Below are 6,000 nucleotides of genomic sequence, written 5' to 3'. Positions count from 1 at the left end.
CAGCAACATCCGGTACTTTCTTGCATGGGCCTCCGGGTTGTCCGCCCCTATGCAAAGGGGTATATTTGGTATTTTAAAATGCCTCTTCGTTTCCTCAGCTTCGATCCACGCAGTAAAAGGCGAATCACGGTTGGCGAATGGATTATGTCGGGCATCCTCTTCATTAATGCGGAGCACCGCAGCTCTAACACGATCATCAAAATTCTCCGGCCCTGCCCTGGGGCGTCCTCTTCGTGGCGAACGACTCGGAGGTCTCCTACGGGGAGATCTACTTGGAGAAGATGACGAGCTGGAACCAGATGACGGATCAGATGGCGAACGTCCGCCTCCACCACCGTGTCCGCCACCACCTTGTCCTCCACCTCCTTGCCTGTTACCACCTTGGCCTCCACCACCTTGGCCACTACTGCCTCTATGGTCTCCAGAAGGAAGGTGCCTATCCTCTCCTTGTTGTGGCGGTGGCGATGGCCTATCTGAATGGGGCGTCTCTACTGGCCTCTTACTTTGTCTACGACCAGTAGATGGGGGTGATCTACCCCTACGGGAGGATTTTGGTCTCCTGGGCGAAGGTGATTTCGACCGCCTACTTTTCTCTTTTCGACGCTTTTTGTGTCTTCGACCTTCCGATCCGCCCTCAGGGAGACTCGACCGCGGGTGACTTGGATTAGCTTATCCGCCCAGATTCATCCTTTGACTTCCACCTGCTTTATCAGAAAATAATTGTCGATTGAGTGGCGGGTTAATACCAGCTACGGTAGTAGTCACCATGGAATCTGTAGGTTGAGCTTGGAAGAACGAAGAATCATGGACGCCAGATCCAACAATGGCCTGTTGCCATTGAGATGACGTAGGGTTGGTGCGCCGAAGCTCTGGTACTATCATGAACGACCTTAGGCGTCTCTTCATATCAGGACCAAACGCTCTTCCTATGGCTCCCGCACATGTCTCAACGAATGCATCTGGCGACAGACTCCTTCCATCCTGAGTTGCTGGAGTGCTCCCATCAACGCGCCCAGCGCTTGATACAGGTTGGCTTGAGGGTGTTACTAAGGGCGTTTCAACCCCTGAGGAGGGGTTCTGTTCTCCATTTGTCATATCTTTTCTAATGTGAATGGAAACCCTTTATTTGATTAAGGGATCCACGATCACCGCACCAATTGATGACTTGTGGAGAATTTCCGATGAACTTCCGTCTCTGTGGGGGCGTCGTTGGGTTCGACGGGGGGAAGCTCCGATGCCAAAGTCAGTAAGGAGGAACAAGAGAGCAAACTGAATTGACAAAGGGTAAGTGAATGTGTACCTTGATAGCCTGAGACATAGGCTATATATAGTCATGAAGTTGTAACTTTCAGTAACTAGAAAGTCTCCATTAATGTCCCATTAATGGCGGTTACTGGTTACCTTTAAGTTGGCGTTTAGCTAATTGATAGCTCATTAATGGTCTTTATTGCCGGATCGGCCCTGCCGTTCTAATGGCGGATTGAGTGTTTATCGGGATTCGCCTCACAGGTTCACCCGCGGATCTCTTTTGGTGAGTCCCTGGTGATCCGCCCGCCGGATCTCTTTGTTTCAATACGCCGTGGTATTCCCGTATCAGGTGACCAACATGTGGCGTTCTTAGGCAAATATCTCTTTTGATCCTTGGGATAATATCACCATGTTATCATATTTTTATATGATGTCTAAAATCGATCCAACTTAACCACATTAAAAGTAAAATTGCTCTTGATTGACACGTTAGGAAAAAAATAGCACTATTTTAAAAGTTATGGGTAAAATTGTTCATGACTGTTAATGTTATGGTATTTTTGCACGGTATCCAATGAAATAGAAAGGTCATGTTTGACAAATAGTTGTTAGTTGTTAGCGGATAGCTGATTACATTAGCTATTAGCCGATTACCTTTTTGGTTAGCTGATTTGACTAGCAGATTTGACTAGCCGATTGTGTAAACTTGTTTGGTAAAACTTAACTGATTACTAATAGTTGTTTGTGTAAAATGACATATAAGGACATGGTAAACTCTTTGTTGCGAATTAAAGGGTAATAATTAGGAGTAAAAATGTCTCTCAAAAGAGATTGACCAATAAGCTAATTGAAAAAGCTCATGTCGTAATACCTTGAATTAGTATATCTTGTTTCCTATTCGGAGTAGTATTGTGTTTCAGATTTCTACTTGGATTCGGAATCGTGGGGACATCGTGGGATCATGGGTTCCTAGTTGGATTAGGATCATGGATTCATAGTAGGATTAGGTTAGATTGGGTATTATAAATACCTCATTATATAAACCTAATCATGTAATCTGTTTTTCTGCCTCCTAATAAATACTATTCTCCTTCTGCCCATGGACTAGCCAACACAACGTTGGTAAACCACGTAAATCTGTTTTTCGATTGTTTATTATTTATCTTTCGTTAATTCCGCATAACAGCTCCTAAAATTAGTTTTTTCAAAATTAGCTTTTTGAACCCAATAAGTTTTTTCAAACCTCTTTTCACCAAACACCACAATTAGAGATTTGACTAGTCAAAACCTCTAAAGTGGCTCAAACCTCCAATTTTACTCCAAATTGCTCTTTACCAAATAGGAGCAAACTATTATTTAGGTTGGTTGGTTTGTTTGAAAAAGTAGCGAAGAAGAGTACAGTTAAACCTCGATAAATGAATGTTCGATAAAGTAATAACCTCGTTTATATAATAAATTCTTTCGGTCCTGACTTGGGCCAATAGACTAAAGTAATAACCCCGCTAAATGCATTAAGTAATAAAAATATTTAAATCCTTAAGGGCCCAATGAAAATATAAATTAATAATTATTGAATTACATACTATATATATATATATATATATATATATATGTATATAGACAAAACTTTTCAATCAATCAACTAGAAGTCATTTCTTCTGAAAAAATGCATCTATAGTTGATTGTTTTTTCTTTCCACCTAAACCAAAATGAACATCATCCTTAACTTTTTGTAGTGCAAACACATCTTCTGGTGTATTTTATAATGAAAAATTATCTATAAAATAATAAATATTGATTTATCGATAAATGAATAATTTATTCATTTATCGGTAAATAAATAATCTCGCTTAATGAATATTTTTTTCCGGTCTCAAGGATATGCATTTATCGAGGTTTTACTGTAGCTCTTTACCAAACAGGATCAACCTATTATCTATAGGGGTGTTAAAAACCCGAATCGGACCGAAATAACTGACCGAACCGATGAATTTCAGTTTTTTCGATTCGGTTTTTGGTCTATTAGGTTCGGTTTCGTTTTATTTTTATAATATTTCGGTAATTTCGGTCGGTTCGGTTTTTAAATCAAAATTACCGAATTAACCGAACAGACCGAAATAAATTAAATATAATTAGAAATTAGATTTATTATAGAATTAGTGTATGTCATTTATCGTTCTAAGTTATATTTGATTTAGAATTATATTATTAGAATCTTTGTTAAGCATGATAGTTTTTGGATTGCCTGTAACTGATTATATTATTGGTCTATTTAATGTTTGTCTACCAATTTAGTACTATACACTATTCATATTTGGAATTAAGATTGATTTCATTTCCGTATAAAATTTCTATGTTTTTTTCTTTCTATTCTTTTTTTCTTTCAATCCAAAATAAATAAATAAATAAAAATTATCATATATATAAGTAAATACCCAACAACATCATTAACGGTGTAATATTAACCTTACGTAAAAAATAATTGTTAATGAAATTTTTTAATATAAGAAAACCGAATAACCGAACCGAACCAACCGAAATAATTCGGTTGGTTCGGTTCGGTTATTTATTATTATTTGGTTAGGTTCGGTTTTTATTTTTTAGACTATTTGGTTTTTTGTTATTTCGGTTCGGTTCGGTTTTCAGACTGAACCGACCGATAAACACCCCTAATTATCTAGGTTGGTTTGTTTGTTTGAAAAAGTAGTGAAGAAGAGTATAACTAACATATAAATATGAAAAGTAAAAAAAAGGACCGTTAGGTTTATACCTAAAATTCAAACATGAGAATACATCTCCGGCGAAACTAAACACATTTCAACTAATAAATTGCACCTGAAATTTTTTGAGAACACGAAGAGATTTAAATTATCAATGGAAGATTTCAGAAAGGTTAGAAATATTTGTTCTCCATCTTCATCTTCTCCGCTCCCGTAATTGTAGGATCGGGCAGTGGCGGATCCAGGATTTGAGGGAGGAGGACGCAAAACTCTATGTAAAATTTTTTTAAACAAAATAGCATTAATTGAAAAAAATATACTTTAGTACATAATTGCTATTCGATACAAAATGTCTTAAAAAAAAAAAAAAAAAAAAAAAAACTTCTAATGCTAAGCAGATCGACGATTACGAGGTGGCGATTGACATCTACGATCTGTCATAACTTGAAAACGATCTGCTGGCTCTACCTATACTGCTTCTTTTTAGGGTTAAGGTGCAAAAATACCCTTAACGTTTTGGGTATAAATTGGATCAATTTCAGACACTATTATAAAATACAATCATTTTTTTTCTTTATTTTGCACCATTTACATATCAATTTATTCTAAAAAAAGGATATAATATTTTTTGTAATTTAATAATAAAATTGGAGATTAATATTTATAAATTCGGTGAATTTTTTGATTTTTTTTTTTGTCTAATTCGTACAAAAGACAGTATATTTTTAATATTTTTTCACATCCCAACATATGTTTGTGATTTGTTACTGATAAAATAACGCATGTGTGAAGTGTAGATGACAAGATTCATGACCGAGAAGACAGTTTGATGAATTATTTCTCAAATTGACCCAATTTATCAATGTTAGGGGTAAAATTGCTCTTGGCTTCCAACATTAGGGATAAAATTGCACTATTTTAGAAGTTTGGGGTAAAATTGCTCCTGATCTAAAATGTTAGGGGTATTTTTGCATCTTAACGCTTCTTTTTATATCAAATCGTTTTGAGGGGAAATATATGACACGAAAACACGACACAAAATCGATACTAATCCGATTAGATTAACACGAGTATAATACGAAAGTTTTGAGTTGGGTTAAAGTTGACTCATTTTGGTGGTGAAGCTCTTAGCCTAGTGGTTGAGAGCTTACCTATGCCTTGGGAGGTCATGGGTTCGAATCACATCCGAGTCTGGTGGGGATTTTTCTTTCTTTTTTAATGTAAGCGCATTGCGCAAATTTTTTGTTAGGGTTGTTTGTTTGAAAAGTAGTGAATAGTACAACGTTAATGATGTCACGTCATTCTAACTGCTAATGTGGTATAATTTAAGTGGAGTCCCGATGCACCGTAGAATTTCTTAGCTAATGCTTAATCATTTGTTCTTTGAACTTGTCTTAAAAGATTGATTGACCTTTAAACTTTTTAAAATATCTCGATTGACCTCTTCAACTTGTTTAAAATATAATCAATTAATAACTCGGTTGTAAAAATTAAAAATATTAAAAAGGAAGTTCTTACTTACTCAACTGCAAAACTTGTGTTCTCTGACATTAGATTCGCGCGTACAATATATTATCTGCATTTAACTTACTTTTTTTTTTGCAACCGAGTGTTTAATAATTACATTTTAAGCAAGTTGGGGGGACTATCGGGATATTTTAAGCAAATTAAATGGGCTATCAGGACATTTTAAAATGTGTGAGGCCATCAAAGTCTTAGAACAAGTTCAGGGACGAATAATGTATTAAGCCTAAGGGCTGTAAATGAGTCGAGCCGCTCATAAGCGGCTCGGTGGTCGGCTTGATAAAAGCTCTACTCGAGTGAGCTTGATTTATACACGAGCAGCTCGCGTGCTAAGCTCGTGAACAAGATAAACGAATTGGCTCGTGAACAAACGAGCTTCTAAATGAACCGAGCTCAAACAGTGACGGATCCGGGATCCATTGTCTCTCAGGATTTATAGCCTATAGGTGCTAAATTGATATTTTTCATGTTTTTACATAAAAATTTAAAAACACGTACGTAATTTTCA

This window comes from Euphorbia lathyris, chromosome 1, assembly GCF_963576675.1.
Source record: "Euphorbia lathyris chromosome 1, ddEupLath1.1, whole genome shotgun sequence".
Lineage (NCBI taxonomy): Eukaryota > Viridiplantae > Streptophyta > Magnoliopsida > Malpighiales > Euphorbiaceae > Euphorbia > Euphorbia lathyris.
The sequence above is the reverse complement of the archived record's forward strand: the minus strand, read 5'-3'. Positions refer to the sequence as shown.